General features: G+C 39.1%; 1 protein-coding gene across 10 annotated transcripts in view; it reads right to left on the reverse strand.

The window, feature by feature from the left end:
* SDCCAG8 (SHH signaling and ciliogenesis regulator SDCCAG8) overlaps positions 1-26157 on the reverse strand; it is a 245892-nt gene that overhangs the window by 29335 nt on the left and 190400 nt on the right. The window lies entirely within an intron of this gene.

Consider the following 26157-nt stretch of genomic DNA (forward strand, 5'->3'; position numbering starts at 1 on the left):
TCTGATTTTCTTGTAAATCTCTCTGACCCATTTGTCAGTTGACCATACATTGTTTTCCAAGTCTGTGGAAATATAAGGTGGGAAAAAGCAAAGCAGATATTCCATTGTTGCAAAAGTACAACTTTTTTTTTTTTTAAGTCAAAGAAGAGTGGGGGAAACTACATCTTTTGATTGCTGAGCATGAAATACCCCTTTGCCTGCCAAGAAACTCTAAGGGGTGGGTATTATTATTGCAGTTTAGCTAGATAAGAAGACTAACACTTAGAATTACACACAAAGAAGCAAAAGATCCCAAAACTTCAGCAAAGCTATGCAGCTAGGAATTGCCAAACTCAAAAGCCCATGCCTGTCTCACTTACAGACCAATAGGGCCCACGGGTACAACTACATTTATACACCCAAGCATTACCTCATGGATATGCCCAGGGTCACGTACGCCAGTCTAAGCAGATCACTCTTAGCTGGTGAGCAAAATGCCAGTTAGTTATTCAGGCAATTAGTATTCAGGCAAGGGGACCAAACAGTAAATTCCATTTACTTGTAATTTACAACATGAATATAGATTCATGTAACTGAAATGCAAAAACATGCGACATTACTAAAAAAACTTTGAACATTGTAATAAAAATATTAGAATTTATCTATTCAAAAAGTATGCTCTTTAAATTATTCACCTTGAGGACAGCACATGCATTTCAATAACACTGCCATCACCTAGGACCTGCTGTTATGTTCCTTCATAGGTACGTGTCACTAAGGCCTAGGGCTTAGTGAATACACATGTAGGTTTGTAAATGAGTGCATATTAAGTACATTTCATCAAAACCATTTGTTTTAATAAAATACATGCAGTCTATGAAGCTTGGCATGCTGCAGTCCACAGGGTCACAAAGACACGGACATGATTTTGCAACTAAACAACATGTTGTACTAACTAATGATGACACAACAACTCCAAGAAGATATCGAGCCTAATTCTACTATCAGCAGAGACGATAAACTATCATTATAGTTCAATTATTATCATTGAGGTATGGCTATGTAGAAAGACGGGTTTAAATTTTTTAAAAATATATGTTGAAATCTGAACGATCCAAGGTGAGTTCTTCTAAGCCTGTTTCATGTCTAATATAAAATGATACTACCTACCTCACAGGATTGTGGTGAGGATTAGAGATAGCCTGTAAAGTGTCTGGTACTTTGTAGATTCTCAAGAAATAAAAATACAATCATTATTGTTATTGTTTTCAATAGAAGGTTTCAGAGCATATAGAAACTGCTTTCACATACATTAGTGCATCCAACTCTGAAAACAGCCCTGGAATGTAAGAAGTTTTTCTTCTGTCAGTGAATGAAATAGCTGAAATTTGAAAATAAAATAACTAAATCAATAATGTGAGCTATTATTAATTATTTGTTGAGCCCTTTCTGTATACAGTTACTGTGATAAGTGCTTTTCTAGCCATTTTCGATCATAACAGCAACCCTTTGAGGAAGATATTACTGGTACTCTTATAATTCTCATTTTATAGACAAGAAAGTGAGGCTAAGAGATGCTGCCAATATCTTGCCTGGTAAGTGGCAGAGCTGGAACACAATCCCAGGTCTGTCTTCTAAACCCATGATACTAACAATAGCTATAAAACACTGAAGGCAGGACTAAAAACCAGATTTCTCTGTTTAAAACCCATGGCCCTTTTGTCTGTAATCATATTGTCCTTGGGTGGGATTTACCTAATGCTACTGCACATGTGACAAGGAAATTCCCTAGTACAAAAATCCTTGTCCTTACCAAATTTCCCTGTATGCTAACAAATTCTATAGGGTCCATGGTTCAAGTGTCATAAACAGTGCATGCTCACACAGAGCCTGAATGCTGGGTGCTCCCTACAGCACTGTGAAACATTAAGGCAGTGTTCTTTTATAAGATGGCAGGACGTGACATATGCATCTGAATGCATCACACACATAAACACACGCCAACAAAGCTGTCATTATAGTCATTATATATTTGGAAACTAATTTAATATCACTGAAATTGTCAGAAAATTTTTTTATCAAGATAATAGTTGTTCAATAAAAATGAACTATCAATAGAAGGCTTCCGAATCAAAATTACGTGCTAGGGGTACTGGAATATTCTGAGGTTTCTGACCAGATACTGACATGAAGAAATGGGAGCTGATGCAACTAAAATTTGGATTTATGGTTCACATATGTGCTTTACCAGACAACCCTCTTCAAATAAAGCCATGGAGCTGCTCTCATGAACTCCCTGCTTGTTTCTGATGGAGTGGGAAAGGGGCTGTCACCTCAGGCAGGCTCACCTTGATCCCTCTGCTCTCTTCCTCCTTATGTCTCCTTTATCTCACTGGACATGAACTGATTTCTGTAAGTCAAGTTTCCCCACTGGTTCTCTCCTCTATTACCAGAGCTTCCAGGCTCCTAATTTCAAGACTGACTTCAACTCGGTTCAAAGTGGAACAGGATTTAAAAAAAACAAACAAATTCATAAATCTTTGATCACATTTTTAGTAGATGGTCGACAGCAGTTTCCGGGAGGGTCCCAGCACATGGGTTGTAAATGGAGATGTGTCACTTGGAATTTAGAGCGCTCTAAGTACAAGGTGCCCCGCAGGTTATAAATCTCAAAGGCTTCTCAAGAGTGTTCTGGAATGCATTATTATGAGGCAGCACTCGGATCTACCAAGACCTGCGTATTAACTGTCCCACAAGAGTGAGACCAGGGGCCCCAGAAGCAGACATTTTAAATAACATTTCCTTCATTAATTTCATATAATTCCATAGGCTGCAGTAGCCTTGGATTGTAGCATGAGAACAAAAATACCATTTTATTCTAACTTTGCTAAAGATACGGGTAGGATGGACTCCCCCTATCATACGTGAGTGTGATTTCCTGAGCCACTTACCCACTCTGAACAGGATCAGTAGAACTTCCATCTCCCGGAGCACATGAGCTCAATTTCCCATCACACCTTGTTCCTTGCGCTGAACACTTTAGCAACTCACATACCTCGTGTTTGCTGAAAACTTTCTATACTCCAGGCACTGTTCTGAACATTTCTGCATAATAACTCATTCAATTCTCTTAACCAATTCTCATAATTTAATAGCCTCACATTAAGTGCGGCTGCTGTTTAGTCATTCAGTCATATCGGATTCTTTGCAACCCATGGACTGTTGCCTGCCATGCTCCTCTGTCCATGGGATTTCCCAGGCAAGAATGCTGGAGTGGGTTTCCATTTCCTTCTCTAGGGGATCTTCCCAACCCAGGAATCGAACCCACATCTCCTGCTTGACAGGCAGATTCTTAACCACTGAGCCACCTGGGAAGCCATCACATTAAGTACCATGCCCCAGATCACACAGCACAGAAGTAGTAGAGCCTGTATTTGATGCTAAGCCATCTGGGTTCAGGATACACAATCTTAACTATCCTTCACTCAAAGTGACTCTCAAAGACATTATGTAGGAAACGTTATGATGTCTACCTAGCCTACCAGTCATGGGAATTTGCTGACATTTAGCTTCTTTTGACCCTGAGTTTCTTCAAAGTAAAACACAATTTAAATAACACTTGTCCTACCTATCTATGTCACAAGGATATGTATTAATTTTTTCCCATGTTTACTGCTTTTTTTTTTAACCCTATGTGTAGAGGTTTTTTCTAGGCCCAAATTAGTTGTGACCACCTTGAGGGGAGAGGCCAGTATCTAATATATTTTGGTAACTACCATGACCAGAACTCAAATTTAGTTAGCACCATCTTCATCTTAGTCTCAGAAGTTGCCACTTTGGGTGCTATTAATAACTGGGCCCCCCAAAATGAAAAACCAAGGATCCCTTGCTTTGCTAGTTAAAGATAGGGGCAAAGACTTGTTCATACTGCATGTGGTGTTTAAATGCCTTTTCCAAAGCAGTCTCAGGTGAACTGACAAGCAGTGAAATTAGCCAGCCCCACTAAGACACGAAGTGATGGTCTGACCTTGACTAAGGGAGAGCTTCCCTTCCGGAAGCCCCTGAGGTCGGTCTGTCACCTGCCCACGATCCACACGGATATTAAAGACAATACCACAACAACTGACTGAACATAGCTAACACGATGAGAAGGATGATGAGATTATATACCTAAAAAGAAACACTGCCTTTCTGGAGACAGAGAAAATTGTTAATACAAATGAACAGCTGTTTGGGAAGAAAACATTATTTCCAAAACCCAGACAAAGCTCTATTTATTATATTTCAGAGACACTTAAATTATAGTGTCTGAAAGCTATCTTGTCATGGGTATCTGTGACACCTAAATTATCCAAAAATCTGAAAGGTTAAGCCACAATAAAGATTTTAAGTGAGAAAGACTTAGAAAAAGTTCTTTTTGTCTCAAAGGATCAGGTGAGTAAATCTGCTGTGTAGCATAACCTGATGAGTACTAAGCTCCAGGACTAAACCTTATGGAAATCCAATAGCATATGCAATTCAAAATTCATTCAGAGATGTTAATATGTGCCATTTTAAAATCTAAATGCAAAATTCACTGTCCCCATGGTCTGTGATCTTCTTGTTCACAGTGGTTCTCTGGGCACTTCAGCGCCCCAAGCTCCAGGCCTGACCCAGGTGCTCCGCAGGAGTCCTGGATGTTCTCTGTGCAGACTGTCCTGGGCCAGGCCTGCAGAGGAGATGCTGGGCACGGCAGCCACTGAGGGGGCTCGGGCTCAGATTTGTCACCATCAACCCTGACCCTCCCAGAAGAAACCAGGGCTTACCAATGCCTCTCCCACTGACTAGCACGTGTCTGACTGCCTCTAGACATTTCCAGAGAATGGACTGTCATACATTGGCTAAGGAAAAATAAAGGAGATCTTATTTAGGTGCATCTAGGAAAAGTTAAACAGTGGATCAAGTGAGCACACTGGGAGTCACTGTCACAGTCCACTGTAGATGTAACTCTAAATCTTTTCAGTTCATCATTCCAGCTGATTCAAGTAAAATACAGACTTCAATCTAGATTGGAAAGACAACTAAAACAACAGCTTAAAGAAGTAAACTGAAATCCATTATCACTTGATATTTACAGGTACTTTCAATCTCTGTTTCCTTGCCCATGGGGTGACCTGATCTTGAATGCCAGGGGTGTCCAATAGGAATCTTTATCACTCTATGCAAGTGCACTTGCCTTCCGCCCATCATCCATCTCTTGTTTATCGTTCTACCTTACTTCCTACACACCTCACCGGGTGTTGTGCAGCTTAGTAAGTTAGCAAAGGCTTGCAATTTTCCTAGTGAAAGGTGTTATGGTGTTATGTAAATACACAGTATTATTTTGTCTTTATTCCAGCATTGCCTGGTTTGAAATAGTTCAGTGTGTGTAAATATGTTGAATAATGTGTATTAATTGGATTTTTTTTTAGTAATTCCCTGGCATCCCAGTTACTAAGTGGAAGCAAGCTTACTTTCACAATGAAATATTAAGTATAGTCTCAGACAACTCTTCATAATTCTCTGTGCCTTTCAAATTGAATTTTAGCTAGATGAACCCACGAAGCACAATGAATCATTTGCTTGGATACTAGACAGAATCACTAAGTTGTGACCTCTTATGAAAATAAATAGAGGCAGATGCAAAGGTTAAAGTTCACAACACAGCAAGTAGCCCACTCCAGAAGATGGGAACAAGTATGTAAGCTCTCTTAATTGTAAACAGTTAGTGTAATTGAAGAGCCTAAGTGTACAACATTCAGAAAAATATTTCAAAGTACCAATACCACCACATGTTTTAAGTTGGAATTTTCAAAAATAAATATCACTCTGAGGATCAAGTATCAGTCAGGACCACGTTAGCTCCTGATGCCCACTTTTGTTGCCCCTGTGAACATCGTTTCCTTTAACCATGTCAGCAATCTAGGGTCAAGGGGACCTGACCATGGCAACCTAACTTTCTTCACGGGGTACTGAAGAGAGGACTATTTCCAGACTTCTCTCTAGAGAACAGCCCCCCTACAGACTGCTGGCTGTCATGGGGACACTGAGAATTCATGTCAAGTACAAGTATTTCCAGGAGTGATCACTATTTACATAGCCTGTGTAGGCATGTGCCCATTTGGCAGAGTAGTCTCATTATAGGCTCTATCACAGATGACAAAGAGTGCCTCCCAAACAAAGGGAGTCAAAAGTATAAGCTCTAGAATAATCATAAAGATGGGGAGAAAGTGTCGACAGATTGCTGAAAAGTGCACAAAACTCATAAAAGGGTGAGTTTAATGAGTGACATGACTATAGATAACATTTTTGTAAGATAGATTATTTTTCCTCCTAAAATAAAAATTTGCCTATAAATTCATACTGTAATTGGATTACAGGCATTATAGGAATTGGTTTGAGTCAGGACGGTCTTGGGGTTGAAAAGCCACAGGAAGATTCCTGGCTAGCTGGCTGAATCATCAGGTGGTCCAAAAAGACAAAGAACCATGCCATGATACTGGGAATAGAAGGGCAGTCAGCCAAAAGTGATGTGCTGCTTCTCATCTTGGGCCTTGAGTCTAAAATGATCTTCCACAGTGAGGAACCCAAGAACGTTGTTAGAGCAGGTACCTTATTCCCTTCTCTGTATATACCCCGCATCCCCTTAGGAGTCAAGAATCACTCTACTGTGGAGCATTTTCTGGTTTCCTCATACCTTTCCCTTCTGTGTTCCCCACGACGGCTCTTATCACAGTGCATCATGACGGCCTGTCTTCAGCACTGAAATGTTAGCTCCTTGCGAGCAGGGATTGAATCTTACTGGTACCGACTGCATCCAGCCCGGTACCTGACACATATGAGTGTCGAATAAAAGAATGAATTGTAACGACAGCACCATAGAGGACTTGAGTGTGCTTCCAAAGCACCAGTTGGCCCAGAATCAGATGATATCATGCTGTAAATGTAAAGATTTGTTTATCCTTTTTATATAGATGGTTTTCAAAGAACTACTGGCAAAACTGCCATTTCTACCTTTGGTTGAAATAGAGAACTGGTGGCATTTGTGGCAGTCACGTTACTTTTGCCTTCCAAAGAGCCTGGACTTTTTTTTCTAAAAGAAAATTAGATGAAAGAGGACAATGCCTTGGTGTAGAGAAAGCCTTGGGGACTTTCTAGGAAAGCAATTTCATCGGCAGCAGTCCTATGCTTTTTCTAAGGCTGTTTAAACGCCGTACGCACTATTGTTATTGTTGCTGTTCAGTCGCTCAGACGTGTCCGATTCTTTGAGACCTCGCGGATTGCGAACGATAGAGGCTGGTGTTTTCCAGGTGACTAAAAGGCAGAGGTTTTAAGGCAATGTGAAAAAAATATCACAATATTCACTTGTTCTATTATTCACTCATTCATTTGTTCAACAACTATTTACTGATCTCCTATAATGTCTTCTCTCCTGGATATTGGGAAATAGTGGAAAACAAGACAGACAAGATTTCATTCCAAGGAGGTTGTGTAGTTGTTAACAGGATGGCACATTTGTGGGAATTTTGCAAAGTGCTTCAAGGAAAGTGCTAGGGGAGAAACCTCACTGGTGGAAAGCTGGCAAGTTGAAACTAAACTTAAGATTAAGTAATTCCTTAATGGTCTCATCCCAAAGATGAGGGGTTTCAGTTACCTTTGTCTAAACAGAAGTCCAAATACATTTTCTGAGCTCTGACCTTAGTGCCTACCAAAATATGTGATACCGGCCCCCTTCCCCTCAAAGAGGTCACAATCTATTTGGACCTAGAAGAGACCTTTACACATGGGAAAAAGAAAGCAGTAAACGTGTGAGGAGGGAATGGTCCAAGTGTGAGTGAGTGGTCTTGGAATGCAGAAGCGGAATTCATTCAGGAAATCTTCTCTATTGATTCTAAGGCACTGTGTATTACTGATTTAAAAACAGTGCATTTATATATATCAATAACCCAGAAATAAGTATGGGGATGGAAATGAAATAGACAGTCTTGCTGGTAACAAAGGCTTCAGGGCAATAAATTTCAAAACAAAGTAGAATGGTAATGTAGCTTGAATCTGACTGGAAGTGCCAGAAAGAAAAAAATGTTTCCCACAAATGCAAACTTTTTTGGAAGCTAAGAAAGTGGACTTGTAAAGCTTCTCAAAGACTGCAAGTCATGCCACAGACGGTTAGAAGGAACGGGTGCCTCCTGAAAGCCATTCTGCAGATTGCTAAGACTTAGGATGCCACTCACTCCAGCTAGAATTCATGGCCTCCCGAGGTCAGGGACGCCTAACAGAGCACATACTGGAATAGTCAGGCTGACCCAACACACTTTCTCTTTGATCAACCTTATATTTGACTGTATTTTAGTAAATTATCCATGTAGTTGTATTTTGACAGCTCTCTTTACAGCAGTAAAACAAAATGTGTGCATCGCAAATGGCAAAGATTCAAATTTCAGCTATGTTTATCCAAAATAGCACTGAACTGCTTCTGTACTTATGCTATACTGCCTACAGCTTTACGGAAGGGAAGACAGATGGGATGAATTTAGCAGGGAAACAGCTGTGGCTTGAAGAAGAGACAAGCAAAAGTTTTGCTATCAGGCTTCATTATGTATCAAGGTACCAGTAAAATGTGTATCCGTAAGGCAGCCAAAAAAGTGTTTTTCATCTGACTAGTGATAATTACCTTTTCTCAACAGCTGACAATGTTCTAAGTGGCATTAAATAGGTAGAGTAATTAAGCAGTAAGATACAACAGGCAGTGCCTTGCTGGGAATCATGGTTCCCCTTACGTGCGTTGGGAGGTAGAAGCTAGAGAGCCATCGACTCCAACCTCCTGAGCAGTGCAGCGAGCCCAGGGATTTGCCGGTGGGAGTGCACACAAACAGGAAAAAGGGGGAAAAGTCATCCATGGAGACAGGATGGGAGCCTAATCATGTGACAAGGACACTCCTAAAGAAAGTTAGGTAAGCTCCCACCTCTGACCTTCCCACCCGTGCCATAGTGATGAATGTGCATCATTCACACTTTGTGGCAATCACCTGGACCTTGAAATGGGAGAGCTTGGGCTATTTATTTTCCAAATCATCTTTGCCTATTTTTAAATGTCCAATTAGATGCTCTTCAAGACTAAGATGCTTCAACTTTCTGAAAACAGGAAATCCCCAGTTTTTACACTGTTGAGGGGGTGATCAATTACTTTGTGAGTTAAGCTTGCGCAGAGTGACCATTCCTGTGGACACCAATCCCATCCTCTCCAGCAGCCTCAGGAAAAACTTAACACATGTGCTACTGCAAATCCTATAGGTCCTTCTATACAATGTACTGCACGCTGCACAAACTTTGTGTTTAAAATAATAAACCATGCCTTCTGTGAAAAAATTTTACCCCTGTGTTAATTACCTTAAGTAGAAGACTCTATATTGGGAGCCCCCCCAAATTATATATAATGTGCACTTTATTAACCTCTGATAAACTGTTTTATTGAATAGTTTTCTTATAATAAATCTAACTTATGTCACAGTGGTAAATAACATTATATTCCACCCAGATTAATAACATTATCACTGTCATGGTAACAGATCAGAGAAAATCAGAGAAAGCCTTAAAAAGGAACATACAAAATACAACACTTCTCTGGTGGTCCAGTGGTTAAGACTCCATGTTTCCAATGCAAGGGGTATGGGTTCAAACCCTGGTCAGGGAACTAAGATCCCACATGCTGCATGGCATGGCCAATATTTATATATATATATATATATATATATATATATATATATGTACGGTAAACCATTGTGTGACTAATATTTGGTGGCAGAGACGTTTCTAAAAAAGCTGGAATTATCACATCACCACTGAATGGCAATAAATGAAAAGCATTCACATACTCAAAAAAGCATGTTCACTGTTTTAGACACTTAATAACTTCCTAAGTATTTTACCATCACACTCCCATTCTTTCAAAAGGTGGTATGTTTTATTTCCTTTTATGTGAAACTATCTCTCCCATCCCCCAGCCCACTGTAAGCTTATTGTAAAGCTCCTCTGCCTTTTCAGTGACTTTTGCTCCCGGCAACACTTCTCAGGCCTCTATCTACTACATCCTGACAACCCCCTGACAGCCACTGATTTTCTGGGTCTGTTTAGCAGCAAAAAGACAGTGGGTTACTGTGCGACAATCATAGGCTTTGGAGTCCGGCAAACCTGGCAGGCTACAGTGTGTGGGGTTGCAAGAGTCAGACATGACTTGGTGACTTTACTACTACTACTGAAATTCACATTGGAGAAGGAAATGGCAACCCACTCCAGTATTCTTGCCTGGAGAAATCCATGGGCAGAGGAACCTGACGGGCTGCAGTCCATGGGGTCACAGAGAGGTGGACACGACTGAGTGACTAACACACACACACACACACACACACACACACACCTGTTTAAATTCTAGCTTCTCCTTTTATGGGCTATGCAACTATGGTCACATTTCCTTCCTCTGAGCCTCAGTTTCTTGGTCTGTGAACTGACAGTAAACCTTGCAGGGCTGTTGCAGAGTCCCTAGTGTAATGGCAGAGTAGGAATGACATTACAGAAAGAAAATATTTTACTGAATTGCCCTTCTGCCATCGTCTTATTTCAAACTATTGCTTCTCTTCTCTTTCTGCTCATTATTCATCAATTTGCCTTAAAGGTAACATAAACGTATTTGCAACTGTTAACGTTTTACTCTCCCTACCACACTTTCTTCCATGTATCAGAGCATAAGTTTTCACATATAGAAGAGGATACTCATGCTTAGGCTATGCATGCAACAGCTTAAGACAGGTATGTTGGGACTCAATACAGAAACTGGTCAGATGCTCCTTGTGAGACAATTGTAGCAGTTTAATGGGGAAAGCAGCTCATAAAGCAGAGAAAGGGAACATGAAACAATACTGAATTTTTTTGAATAACAGGAGGAATTTCTTAAAAATTGTTATTATCGGAGCTGAAGTATTTCTAAGACCTGTCTGCATCCCTTCTTCATAGGCTTGGGAGCAATACTGCCTGGGATCAACTTCAGACTCTGTCATGTAGTAGCTGGGTGACCTTGAGTCAGTTACTTAACCTCTTTATGCCTCAGTTTCCTCACTGGTAAAATGGGGACAATGCTAGTATTTACCTCACAGGGATGTTATAAAAATTAAGCATGTTAATGAAGGGAAGTGCTTAGAGTAAGAACAATGGCTGGTACATAGTAAGGACTATCTACATTAGTTGCTGCAACAATAATGGTTATGACAAATATGACAAATACTATGAATTTATTATCTATTGTCTAATCATACACTGTATAATAATTATCATTATTGTAAGGGGTGTCAGGAAATTTGTACACCCTAGCAAGTGGCTTAATACCATGTTCGATGCCTATCAAACTGTGGAAACTGGGGAATCAAGGAGAGGGCCGTTAAGCACAAAACGAGAGTAGATATGGGGCCCTGGAGCAGGGAGATGAAAGGTGTGGATGAATTTACCTTACATGAGCAATGATCTTAATATCGTCCTTGGTGAATAATCAAACTTCTTTATAAGGAGTAAGGTCCTAAAATTAGTAATCTGCTCAGACTCACACAAAAGTCAAGATCAAATAGAACTGTGTTTTGTGTATCCCGAGTGCTCATTCTGGGATAGATCCTGAAGGTTCCTACAGGGAGCTGTCTATCCATACCAGGATACTGTACTTGCCAATTTTATTTCTGACACAGAGAGATACCTTGGATACTGCAGAGGACAAGAGAAGAGCACCATTGCAACAATCGAGCACCAATGCTGTCTTACAGTGTAAGTCAATAAAAATCTCTGTCTCTTGGTTTCCTTGTATTGTAAATGATAATAACCACCCATGGTAACCACTTAACAGGGTTGGAGAGTGCCAGTTGAAATCCATAAGGGACCCTATGCTGTTGCAATTATGTAAACACAGGGATAATCTCACTTTTAAGAATCAGTTTTGAATGACTTCAGATCCATGTGTTAAGGACAAAAGCTTTATAAAACTAATGAAAAATTGGACTTACATCCTGTACTTTGACATCAAGCATCAACATTTCAAATTTCAGGTTTGTACAAGGACTGCTACCAGCGGACAGTTAAATAAACACATTGTATTTAAAAAACTTTTTCTTCATGTAGTGAAGCCACTCAACAGTGGGAAGCTGTCACAAATAAGGATACTGACAGGGCAAATACAGCAAATACAGTTCTACCTAAAAGGGCGGATTCCTTCTCTGTGTTTTCTATAGGTCTCCTATATTAAATTTAAAATTATCAGCTATAAATGATCAATTTTAAAGGAAAGAACTGGGTCCAAAACCAACTATAAAATAATGTGGGCATGTAAATAAATTATTTTTAGCTTTGTGATAACTTTCACCATTGACGTGACACTGAGAATAAAATTTCTTTCATGTCTTCGGTGTTCAGGACAAACAGAATAAACATATGCTGAATTTAAATATTTATAAGATTCTTTCCAGACAGGAACATTATGAAATAATCAATAAACTAAGTTTTACAAAGCAGGATGCATCTGGCCAAAAAAGAATAGAAGATCCATTTATTACTCACCAAGCATGAATGTTTTCTAACATGTGTGGTAAATACCTATGATTTTTCCACCTATTTTCCTTTTTGGAAGTTTATCACTATATATTCTGAGACAATCTGCTCCCCTAGACTATGGAGTTTGAATAAAGCAGATTTGGTTGATTTTTTTTCCTTAGATGAATACACAAAGACCCTTAAAAAACAAGTGTTGTTTAAAATAAGGCATGATGAGTATATTTAATATTTATTAAAAATACAGCATCTACCAAAAGACCTTGAAACTGAACTCTAGCTCTTCCAGCCCAATTCTGCACGAGAGAGTTAAGTAAGCTCAGAATAAAAGGTTTAGGGAAAGCACTAAAAAAGAAGGGATAAAGACAGAAGACTGCCTCCCAAAATATAAAGAAAGAAAAAAAGAAACAAACCTTCCCCCCTCACCAGAAACAAACAAGTAAACTGCTTCCCCTATACTTTTTCAAATGCTGGGAATGATCCACTTTGACCTATGCATATTAGTGTAAAAATAAAAGCTAAAAGACTGGTTTTCCTTATGTATTTTCAAGAAAAGAATTATACACACAGCTGACAGCTCATTTGAATTTCCTTTATTGCTTTTTAAAAGTAGATTCTCCATTCTAGTTTCATTGCACTTGGAGGCATCCATTTCTTAAGATGAATTTTATTTTGTCACTATGGTCCCAAATTTGTCACGTGACTATTTCTGCAGGTTCATTAAACTAATCCCCTGAAATGCCTCATATCTCTTAACTTTGAATAACATGAATGGCTCAGTGGCCTTGGGTCACCCAGGCCAGCCACAGAGTTAATAAGAGAATTTTCCCACTGGCCAGGGAAGCATCAAGGATAAAAACAGAACCTGACCACTCTTCTGACGTAATTACATCAGGCTTTCCCTTTCCATGAACCAAACCAAGGAGGGAAAGCAGAGGAACAGGGCTCCTGGTTCACTCAATGGACAAGCGGTTGGAGGAGACAGAAAATGAAGATGATGAGACCACAGACAGGAGCAGTGTTCTGAGGCCCCCAGTGTGCCTGAGCATGGCCATCACCTCGCCCTACTGGTCCGTGCTCCCGGAACACGCACGTCTGGAATGCAGAGACCACACTGACTCATTTTGTTTGTTTCCTCAGGACCCAGGACAAGGCCCAACCAAATACTCTGACAAATTTGAAACTGCTAATGTTTGGGGTAACATTATCAAATATACTCTGCCCTTGATATGTGGCAGAAATGGAAGGGTCTAATAAACTGAATCACACTTACAAACATTACAAGTAGAACTTACTGCAATGAATTATGTTAAGTGAAGAATGTCCACTTAAGTAATCAATTTTGCAAAATTAAATGTAATATATTGGGTGGGCCTAAAGTGAGATATAATGACAATAGCTTGGTTTTCTATCAAGCTGAATTTGGAGGAAGACATTTTGAATTAGGGTCATTTATTAAGTTTCAGAACCTCCAGTCCCTTTACATAATTGAGTGTGACCAAGATAGATAGAGGGCTTCTCTGGTGGCTCAGACAGTAAAGAATCAGCCTGCAATGCAGGAGAGCCAGGTTCGATCCCTGGTAGGGAAGATCCCTTGGAGAAGGAAATGGCAACCCACTCCAGTATTCTTGCCTGGAGAATTCCATGGACAGAGGAGCCTGGTGAGCTACAGTCCATGGGGTCACAGAGAGTCAGACATGACTGAGTCACTAACACTTTTGCTTACTTCATTTTCAAGACAGATAGAAGTAAAGCAATTAAGTGTTTAGCAATTGGCCTACTTTTTTATGTCAGGATAAAACAGAACCTCAAAATTCCCTAGGAGTTTTTTGTTATGATTTTAAAAACTTTTCATTTCTTCATTCTGAAATAGATTCCCTTTTTTTAAAAAAATTGCTGTACTTTTTTTTAGAAATGTGCCCCAGATTTTTCTTGTCTGAGAAATTATGAAATTTTTATTCTAAGTAGTGTACATAACTTTAAAACTAATATTTATTTTGGTTATTGAAACTAAAATAAACAATGTGGTGGATTCTATTCACTATCTCCACACCCTTTGGCAAGTTTTCTCTGACCAACCTAGATGCTCAGCCAGGGTGATGGTACACTTGTCAGGTTTATTGAAAGCTTGACCAGATTAATGGCCCATTCAGTGAGAAGTGCTATGTTGCTCACTACGCAAGATGGAAAAACATATAATACTTTCTCAAGTGCAAATCAGAACTATAATGAGGTATCAAATCATACTGGTCAAAATGACCATCAGCAAAAAGTCTACAAATAAAAAATGCTGGAGAAGGTTGGGAGAAAAAGGAACCTTCCTACACAGCTGGTAGAAAGAGAAATTGGTACAATCACTGTGGAGAAGAGTATGAAGGTTCCTTTAAAAACTAAAAATAGAACTACCATATGACCCAGCAATCCCACTCCTGTGATATCACTTAGGTGTGGAATAAAAAAAACACAAAAATGCTACAAATGAACTTATATACAAAATAGAAATAGACCCAGAGGCATAGAAAACAAACTTAATGGTGATCAAAGGAGAAATGAGGGGGAGGAATAAATTAGGAGTTTGGGGATTAACATAAACATACTATTATATATAAAATAGGTAACTAACAAGGACTTACTGTACAGCATAGGGATCCATATCCAATATTTCATAAAAATTTGATATATATCTAAAACTAACCCAATATTTTAAATCAACTATGCTTCAATTTAAAAAAAAAAAAAACATTTCTCTCAAGGAATTCACCATCCGGTGGGGAACAGAAGTCTATGTAACCAGGAAGATGGTGCAGGTTACAGAAAGAGCATGGGTCTTAGAAGTCTTAGTTACTGAATAATTAAACACCAAATGAAGAGTCTCTCCTTGACCAAACTTTAGTCAGGTTCCCCTAAGTCCTCTTTTCAATTAGGCTTTGACCTTGGGCTTCACTGTCTGCCCTTGCCAGGCCTTCATTGCCAGGTTTAGCAAGAATATTACCAGTTTAGAGAGAATCTCCTACCCTTGATAACTGATCAACCTAAATATCTGATCAAATTCCCTTCCCCTCCCCCACCCACGATGTGATGTCTGGTCACCTTGGCCTGCCTTTAGGAAGAATCCTGTTAGATCCATTTAGCCAGAGTCCTCCCTTGTCTCTGGTGTTTCTTCTGAGTAATTTTCTGTCAACTGACTCCACAATCCCACACCCCCACCATCCTGCTCCTTGACTATGAACCCCCACTCTTCCTTGTATATGAAACTGAGCCACGTTCTATACTAAGTTCTCTCCCTCGCCCATTACAATAGTGCCTCAATAAAATCTATTCTTACCCCTTTAACTCCTGCAAGGCTCTGGTTTCTTTGATACCTCTCCAAGATTTATTTTGCTCCTTTGGAGAATAAGATTATTATTATCAATATTAAAAATGAAATAAAATATTATTTTAGTTGAGGCCAAATCCCTATTAGTCATTCAGAAAATACTATTTTTTTTCTTGTGTGTGTGTGTGTGTGTGTGTGTGTATTAGTCACTCAGTCATGTCTGACTCCTTGTGACCCCGTGGACTGTAGCCTGCCAGACTCCTCTGTCTATGGGATTCTCTAGGCAAGAATACTGGAGTGGGTAACCATTCCCTTCTCCAGGGGATCTTCCCGACCCAGGGATTGAACCTGGGTCTCCTGCATTGCAGGCAGATTCTTGACTGTCTAAGCCACCAGGGAAGCCCACTTTGTTTCTTACTTACAGTTAAAGTATGTGTTTTAACACCCCCAAACACATAATAACATAGTCTGTGGTGTACTGGGGCTTCAGGGCAAGAAGAAATACATTCAGGGCGGATGCGTTGTCTCCTACAGCTCCAAGAAGACCACACATGAAAGAGGTCTCTCTGCCCAGATGACTATGACTATGTGTGAGCCCATGAAGAGGAAACTATGAATTTTAGCCGAGTTACAATTAGTTCCCAGATGCTCAACTTGGCCTCTATGTCTCAGACTCATTGTCTCAAAGGGAAGACAATACTAATGATCCATCTTGCACGGTATATATGAAAAAAATATCTATTTCATGTTTTAAAGGTCACTGAATATATAACAGCTAGATAGTTAAAGCAAAATACCATATTCATCAGTGAAATAGAAAAGTTTAGCAGCATTCATCTGTTCTCATTTTAAATTTACCACAGTATGTAAATTAGAGGATTTAAAAAAGCATCAGGCAAAAATCTGAGCTAGGTGCGAATGAAAAGCACAATCAGAAGCAAATTTGTGACTGCTTGAAGTGTAAGAGTTTGCCAAATGGGCTGGTACTTAGATTTTACTACTAATCTGAGTTTATACAAAGCCAATAGAAAGATCCCAATTATTGTTAAATACCCAGAGTAGAAATTTGCTGCTAAACTGCTGTATAGTATTGGTCTCAGGTTGGTTTTTGTAAGCAGCTTATTTTAGGTACTGAAATTATCACAGGAATACCACACACAGAGCTGAACTTTAAATACACAGTCCCAGGCATATATATAGCCTGAGGAAAATAAACTCAATACAATTTGGATTAGAGGCTGAATTACCTGATTTTAAAAAATATTTTGCAGTAGTAGAACCTACTTAGCCAGGAACACTAGTTATCCTACCAACTTAACATGACAAGATACAACTGATGGCAAAATGAGATAACCTGATCATTCTTAACAGGATTTTCTTACATCCAAAACATTCACACTCTATCAGAAAAGTACAGAGGCGGGTTTGTGATTCACACTCTTGTAGATCTCAGTGGGCCAATATGTTGCATTGAGACATCAGCCTACTATTTAAACAGCACCTTGTCTGGTTTCCATGGAACGAATTATCTTCAAAAACAAAATGAACTAGATTAAGTTGAAGCCCAGGGAAGGTTAAACTCAGGAATGCTGCACATTCTTGGGAGACCTTGGGAGCCCTGCTGACTTGGGCTGGGGCCTTGAGCCAGCCAAAAGTGAAATTTCGCATCAGAAACAGCTTAAGTGACTACCAAGTCCAGCCGGAGAGACAAGGAGATAGATGTCCAGTCAGGTGCCAAGACCACCCCTGCTTCAAGACCAATCTTGTGACAAGACAGCATAAACCTCAGTCTCAGAATGCTTTTGATTATTTCCCACTTTCTCAAGTCATATCATGATATTTAATCAACTCTGAAAAGTGGGGATAATAAAATAAATGTCTTTTCTACCTCATAATGCCTAATCATTCAAAATGTTACACTTTTTTAGTGTCTGCTGTATTCTAAACACTGTTCTGCTGTGCTGCTTAGTCGCTGAGTCGCGTCCAACTCTTGGCGACTGCGTGTACTGTAGCCCGCCGGGCTCCTCTGTCCGTGGGATTTCCCAGGCAAGAATACTGGAGTGGGTTGCCACTTCCTCCTCCAGGGGATTTTCTTGACCCAGGGATTGAATCTGGGTCTTCTGAACTGCAGGCAGATTCTTTACCGCTAAGCCACCTGGGAAGGCCCTGTAGCTTTTTACACCCTCTGAAGAGAAGTCTTGGCATCCCATCTCTATAAAAAGTTCCCCAACATTTCCAGGCTGGACCTCTGTCTGTCTTCAGTGATCCTGTACTGTTCCATGCCTATCTCTACTACAGTCTTTACCACATGGGGCTCGTGAGGACTTTGCACCTCCTCCAGAGAACAAGGGAGGGGTCCGTGATTACTCAATATATCTTACGTATCTCCAAGGCCTGTAGTTCCTATCACGTAACCACGTTTGTTTGTGTTGGTTTATTTTTGTTTTGAATGGACCAAACCATTCTGTAGTTTTAAAAGGTAATGTGTGTATGTTAGTTGCTCAGTCCTGTCTGACGCTTTGTGACCCAGTGGATACACCAGGAGCCCACCAGGCTCCTCTGTCCATGGGATTCTCCAGGCAAGAATACTGGAGTGGGTTGCTATTCTCTTCTCCAGGGGATCTTCCTGACTCAGGGATCAAACCCAGGTCTCCAGCTAATAGCTCATAGCTAATAAAGCCATTTCCTTCTCCAGGGGATCTCCCAATCCAGGGATTGAACCTAGGTCTCTGGCACTGCAAGCAGATTCTTTACTCTCTGAACCCCAGAAGTCCCCTAATAAAGCCAGGTGTGTTCAAATCCTAATAGACTGGTGGGGAAAAAAAGGACATATGGAATCAGCATATATTAACCCTAACCATTAGGCTAACAGCTTTTAAACAAAAAAAAAAATCAGTTTCTAGATAATTATTCATTAATTCAACATAGTTTTATACACCAAGACTTCAGAGACTAACTCATGATTCACACAGAAGACGTCACAATCTAATAAAAGAGAAGAACATAGAACACCATGAAAACAGTGCTCTAAGAGCTAGGAAATAGAAACAGTTACTATAGACATAAGAGGGAGTGACTGCCTAGAATTAAGAAATGCTGGCTTCTAGGGAGAGCTCAACTTTCTATTAGTCCTGCCCCTGAGAAAGTGAAGTCGCTCAGTCGTGTCTGACTCTTTGCAATCCCATGGACTGTAGCCCACCAGGGTCCTCCATCCATGGAGTTTTCTAGGCAGGAGTACTGGAGTGGGTTGCCATTTTCTTCTCCAGGGGATCTTCACAACTCGGGGATCGAACCCGGGTCTCCTGCACTGCGGGCAGACGCTTTACCGTCTGAGCCACCTCCTGTCCCTAGCCACCCCCAAATCCTTCCCTGAAAGCTGTTGCTATATGAGATATCCGCAGATCAGGCCCAGACACCTTTTTCAGCCTATCCTTGTGGTCATTTAGTCTACACATTGAAGAGTGGGAGATCTAGGACCCTATGACGGGAATGCAGACAGGAGTGAAGGGAGGCTGTCTGGGCCACCTCATTTGCAGTCATTCAAACCTCTCTATTCAAGGCAAAAAGCCAAAAGGAGTTCAGGCCGCTATGACCCAGCCAGGCCTAGCAGGAGTTAACCTTGCAGGTAAACACAGTGGCATAATCCTAAATAAGAATTGTGGGCTTCCCAGGCAGTTCAGACGGTAAAGATTCTGCCTGCAATACGGAAGACCAGAGTTCGATCCCTGGATTGGGAAGATGCCCTGGAGAAGGGAATGGCAACCCACTCTAGTATTCTTGCCTGGAAAATCCATGGACAGAGAAGCCTAGTGGGCTACAGTTGATGGGGTCACAAAGAGTCAGACACAACTGAGGGAAGAAGTATTGTGACACTGTGAAATGCAAAACTATGTTCTAAGAGCCATGTGGGAAAACTGGAGCACTGCAAGATATAGGTCACAAAAATGATTATTTAAATGTAGGACAGATAGAGAAGTCAAGTATATTTGGTTTGAGCTGGAAATGATCATTTCTTTCCAAGGATCAGCTTCTAAGGGCCCTTCTGGCCATGTAAAAAGAAGAAAAGTGTTTCCCAGCCTCAATTCTACATTATCATCTGCATCAATGATACAGAAATCACTAGCATTATGTGAAATGTTAATTTTTGTTTTAGCTGATTAAAAAAAACTGTCACAAAAGTTGCATCTTAATAATTATTCTGTAATATATTAGGCCATTTGTGGAAAACAAAAGCTTGGAAAATGTATAACCCATTCCAAATAACTGTCATAAAATTTATAAAGTCAAAGTCATTTGTTTAACTGTTAACAACCTTAACAAGTAGCTCCATTAAGCATGACCTATAAACCTTGCAAAATAAGGACCAACTAATAACACAATGTAGCTAAATGGCCTAAATAGAGTGAGAGCTCCATTTGTTTTAATGAGATCAAAGCATACTTAATAGTTGTGATTAATATTTACTGAGTGCTCACTGGTTGTGCATTACTATGCAGTAAACATTTAGATTTATATTACTTAATGATAGTAATTAGATGCACATATCTTGAGCAGTTTTTCCATGTGTGGGGATGTGGATAAGAGGTTATAAATTATTTTTAAGTTGTATGTACACATCAAACTCTGCTTTTGTCTCATTTTTTTTTTTCCCTTTTATAGTTTTGGGAGACTGAAAAAGGTGAGGTAGAAGACAAAAATGACTGTGGATTCATTTAGCGAGTGACTTCTGAGGGCCTGGCCCTTGGCTATGTACTAGAGAAACAATGATAACTAGGACATTGTTCCTGTTCTTAAGAAACTCCTACGTGAGTTAGACATTCAAAGATATGTGGTAATAGAGATAATCAAGACTTCCAGGAACTATTCTTTTCCAAATCCATTCTTTGACATGGCCTCAGTAACCTGGAATAATCACACCTCAACTTTCACCTGTGGATAACAGACTCCCACTGTGTGGCAGTGTGGCTGTACGCAACAGCCACAAACAGCTCTTCCTACGTAGGGGTTGGAAAGCATAGATGTGGTATTCATGCCACACACTAGAGTCTAGAAGGAAACAGTGAAAATAAAAACAGAGTTTGGAACAGGAAAAGTAAGGGACGAAAGATGATTCAAGAGCCATGAAAAAATTACACAGGTCCTCCATGAAGTGCTACAGTGGGTCATTTTCAACTTTGGATTAACATGTCTCCAAAAACAGCCCTATAGAGCAGTTTATGCCACACCCTCATACCCCCATTTGCAAAGTTTTAAATTTTGACATTTTAATTTATAATTTTATTTATAATATTATTTTAAGCCAACTTAAACTTTAAAACTTTAAAGTTTAAAACTTTAAAAATGATTAATAATTTCTCAGATTTATGAAGACTTTTTAATACACTAATGTGTAGTTTGACTTTTCAGAGAAAGAGTCTTTGTAATATATCCCAAACTAAAACACACAGCATTCCTTTTTTCAAAAACCATTTTGCATGACTGATTGCCCATAGAAAACATATTGAAAAATGCTGCCCTATCCCTCTGTGCCACAACAAATGTAGCAAGGGAGTAAAGAGGCAGCTACATAGCATATTTGTGTGTTTGTTTTGTGAAGTGGGTGTGTAATATAATCATCTTGATAAATACTGATTTAATTAAGAAAGGAAAATGCAATGGATGCATAAACCAAAAGAATGACAAGAGGAGAAGGTGAAGGATTATATTCATAACCCAATTTAGAAAAAGGATAGTTGTTAATTACTTGTTGATTTGTTCATTCATTATTTAGGAATGAGACTTACTGCATCCATAGTACCCTTTAAAAACCAGACACAGGTTCTTAATACAAAAATTTATTGAAACCAATTTTGAAATCACTTGCATTTTTCAGCTGTGCAACTTCCTAGGAGAGCAGTTCTTCCAGGATTTTATACAGAGAGTAGATCCGTTCCCTAAAGAAAGCAGGGCTACATCCCCAAGGATCCCCAACTGAGTAGCAAATCACTTGAAAATCTGTACATGAGGGGTCATTCTCTAGGCTAAACAGTGGCCACTGCTTTTACTGCCAAGCAGTTGTGGAACATTCACTGAGTATAAGAATGCTCCGTTTGCCCATCTTTTGGGGAATGTGAAGCTGGCCTAAGACCCAGGGGGAAGAGAAAGCAAAAAGGGAACAAAAAGTTAACTTTCTTCTGCCTCCAGGTTGGTTGCCTCCTCTCTGGTATTGATACGAAGGGGAAAACTGTGCATGGAGAATGCAATGCAGCTTCTCCTATAAAACTAGTTTGGTGTATATCTTCACTTGTCTGACTCTAGTTGTTCCTTCCAAAGTATAGCAGAAACTCTCTGAATGGAAGGCCACTTAACCCTGATCACCTGATGAACCAACACTCTCCCTTCCTCTCTATTACATGTGTTGAATGGTGTCCAGGGCACTCTCAGTACTCATGGCCATTGGCTGGGTGTTTGTGCTCTCACCAGCTGTGTTATATTTCCCAAAGTCTGTTGTGTTTCTTCCCAAGTCTGTACACGCTGCTAACATAGGCATAACTTAATGTCTAGTGAACTCAGAAATATGATTATTAGAAATTACGTTTGCTGATTCTTTGAAAACAAAGTAGAATGATTTAGAAAGAATCAAAAAGGCTGAGTTTAAAAGAAGCCTGTCAAATTAAGTGTGCATGAAATAAATGTAAAAGACATGGTGGGAGAGCAAGAGGGTCATTAAAATAGCAAATTCTGCATGGAAGTTGCTTCTCAAGTATCTTTATGTCCTCAGTTGTTTCAGCGAAATCAAAATTGGGTGAATCAAAAGAGGCAATTTTGGTATCATTTACCCAGGGAAAATGATACGGAACTCCAAATAGGGCAATTCATACACGAAGAAGATGTCTTGGCCTAAACATAGTGTCACTTGCTATGACTTCCTGACTTTTCAATTAATCACCCAACTTCTGGTCTCAAGCTTACTGGATGAGCCACTTTCTGCCAACATCTGTTTAATATTTTCCTTCTGACTTTTAGTACTAACCCATTGCCCTACTTGTGGGAACACATAAACTATTGAGAGGGTACAGCAGAAAACATAGAAGCAGAAAACAGATTCTAGTCATTACGTGAACTGTAGTCTTAGAAATCATCTTATCTCTTTGGGCCACCTTCCTCATCTATAAAGTGTCCTCCGTCCTTGTAGGGATGGAGGATGAGAGGTAGGTTGTAAGAGAAGGAGTGGGACTAGATAATCTTTCAGGTATCTTCTGCTTATTTAAAATGCCATTCTATGCAATTCAGCCTGAATTTTGAAGAACAAGCACAGTTCTTCAAAACATCTGTTAATCTTTATTTGGAATATAACATAAATATTCAGGAAAAATACATTAATTCTTTGTTAATGTAAAGAGTAAGTAAATAAATTTATTTGAGAAAACAAATATTATTTAGAATTTTTAGAAGTTTTAGTTACAAAAAAGAAAATATGAATTTATTCAAATAAGATCTAAGTTGCCAATATAAAATTAATAATTGGCATCCTTATAATTTGAGAATGGGGGAAATGTCTTTAAGATGTTATACTTCAAGTATCCATGCTGTCTATAATAAAAAACTTTAGCAGAAACTATCCTTATTAATTGATATTTCCAAAGTGGACTACAAAGCTATAGTAGTCTGGGAATAGCATGTACTGTAAACTTGTTTAAATAATTTCCAGTGTTAATTTTAATTTGACAAATGCAAAACCACAATCACTGATTGGAAAAAATAAAATACTGAAAGAAAACAAATGCTGCCTTCTTTAAACTCATTAGTTCTGCAACAGAACTAAAATGAAAAATTAAGCTCAGGACTCAATTTAGATCAAAACTGAATTTCTTTAACAGCAGTGAGTCTTGTCAAAAATGTGTTTCTAGATAAAAAGAAAATTGCTAGAGAGTTCTGCCTAACATATTGTTTTGGTATTTCTTTCATTTTAATTAGAATGACGGCTGAATCAATTTTTGTGCAATGAAAACAATACAAACTAGACTCATATACAAAGATAAGAGATTTAAATCTATGTACACATCATCTTTTAAAATAACCAGTTGCCATTTGTGAGTGGGAAAAGAAACTGTAATATTCAGTTTATATGTTCCTTTGGAGTCTATATCAATTTCAAGTTTTCTTTTATGATTCAGCTATTCTAGGAATATAAAATATTTTATTAAGAATTAATGTGTTATCCACACAAATGGCAAATATTGAAAATGGGAATATAAATAAGAAAATAATAAAAATAGGAAGTCTACTAATGCTGAAGAGGAAGGAAGACAGGAGGGGGAGGCGAGCATGTGAAAGGGAGAGAGATTTTAAACATCCGGTTTCTATTCTGGACCGTTTATGGAAACAGACAGACACAGCGAGCAGAAGCCAAATATATTCTCGGGCTCTGACAGGATTTGTTTCCTATCTTGCCATTATTTTTACGGTATCCTTCCTAATAAGATTTCTCCAGTGTTCTAGATTTCCAGACCAACAATACCAGTCTTCCTGAGAGCTTAAAAATGAGTCTCAGAGGATTTGGACATGTTCATGGAGTCTGTCTGTCTGTGAGCCTACTCGCTAGGGGTTTACAGGTTTTCCAGGAACTCTTCAGCACAAAGGCACACAATCATGGCAACATTCATCCCCCATCATATGCATCCTTCCCGAATTCCACTGAATGATTTTCTTAGAATCTAACATACAATCCCTGGCAGAGCAATAGATACCTGGTCTGTTGCAGAAAGGTAAAGATAGACGCATGATGTGCATTTCACTACCGCTGGCACAAGGGCAATGGACTCACTCAACAAGCCTCCTCTTTGTATGCTCTCTTTATGAGAGCAATTTCAAGTCATGCTAATATCTCAAGCAAGTACCTAGCTACCTCAACCCTTTAAATTTCAGTGCCACTGAGAGAAAGTCACAGTGCCCACTAAACATGCAGCTAGCTTGTCTCTACATCAAAATAAAACACAATAGAGTTCCTCTACTCCACAGATAATGAGGGAACTATTTTGAAAATATGAATGATCTGTTTATGCAGGCTATAAAAAAACATCCCTTTGCATCAAAATAAGTGTCCTTCTTTATTGCACACAGATTATTTTCTATAGAACTTAAATTGTACATGAAATTATAATTGTGTCTTGTTTAGTGTAAATTGATTGTCTCAATTATTGGGAAAGCATTTGAATTTTAATGGACTACTTTGCTGGACATGTGCCAAGCAAATCAGCAAAAAAACTCTAATAGCTCTAACTGTGGAGGTACACAGCCAAACATTTATATAAATCAGGAGGGACTCCTTGGTTGCAAGAATTAATCCTAAAGTGGTCCAGAACTGCTATTCGCCATGAAGAGGAAATCAGCTGTTGATTTTCAGTGTTAGAAGATTCTGTGATAACGAGGCTGTAATTTGGTTTCTCTCTCTGAAGAAAAATGAGTAGAAAGGACTCATTTCCCGATTAGTAGAAAGGACTTTCATGGATATACTTTTTTTTAAAATGTTTTTCCTTCTACAGATTAGGTTATCCATGAAAAATCAAGGCTTTGTCCTGAAGGCAGCACCAGCAGAGAACCTAGCAGTACTGGGTCACTAGGCACTAAGACACACTTGAACGTGAACCTTGGACGTCTGAGAGAACGCTGCCCCAGAAAGTTGGCTGTAGGTAGACACATCTCAGCAGTGTGCCACATAGTCACTTCTTGACATTTCTCAGTTTATAAATTTAGTGTCTATGAGGCCAAACAAATACACTCCACACTTACAATCATAGGCAGACCTCACTCATTTTGCTACCAAGATAGTTGTAACATTTTCAGTTAAATTATAACCAGTAGTGCTGGAGGTATAGATATGTATCTGCCCAAAACTGTCAGCTTTATAAGATCTTTTTCTTACATCCTCAGCCTTAAGAAGCACCGTTGCTAGGTATAAAAATCACCTCTGGGTATAATATGATGAACTTCTTACTACACAGCCAAAGTTATAGTTCAGCTATAAACCATCATGAATTTACTATAAGTGCTATCTATTTGAGATATTTTAGGAATTGAAAATATAAGGTTTTACTCATTTCAATCTTGAAAGAGTCCTTTTTGCAACAGAAAACTGGCAGCATTAATCTAGACATAGATGTAGTTTTTAGGTACCGAGTGTAAATTAAGATTTGAGCCAGTGAATAAAGATTTCTTCTCCTATTCATCAAACTCTTCTGAATGAATTTCTATGATATTAAAGAATCAAGCTGAATACAAGGCAT

The sequence above is a fragment of the Dama dama genome, chromosome 14 (genome assembly GCF_033118175.1).
Source record: "Dama dama isolate Ldn47 chromosome 14, ASM3311817v1, whole genome shotgun sequence".
NCBI lineage: Eukaryota > Metazoa > Chordata > Mammalia > Artiodactyla > Cervidae > Dama > Dama dama.